Here is a 369-nt window from a genome sequence, read left to right on the forward strand (position 1 = left end):
CGTTGTGGGAAAGTTTAGGGAATCATTTTTCAAAAACCTTAATAGGGGCTTGTTTTGTACATCCTCCAGCCTCATAGGTTTTTCCAGTTATTCTTTTTGGACCCCAAACTTGCACACTCACTGTTGGCAAGCTACCTTTCATCCTTGTTTTTCCCATTGGTGAGTAGATCAAGAAACATGGTTTGACATGTGCCATGCTACAGAGCTGCTTCCTTGAAGAGAAGATGGTGATAGTAATGACACATTAGTAAAGGACTTTACAAAGTGTCTTCCTGTATAGTGAGTTGCCTGCCTAATCTTCTGAGGTTGGTAAGGGTAAGTATTATTACAGTCATCCTCACTTTACATATGAAGCAGAAACTCAAAGGT

Source organism: Spermophilus citellus, assembly GCF_964194105.1.
Source record: "Spermophilus citellus genome assembly, chromosome: 11".
NCBI classification, from domain to species: domain Eukaryota; kingdom Metazoa; phylum Chordata; class Mammalia; order Rodentia; family Sciuridae; genus Spermophilus; species Spermophilus citellus.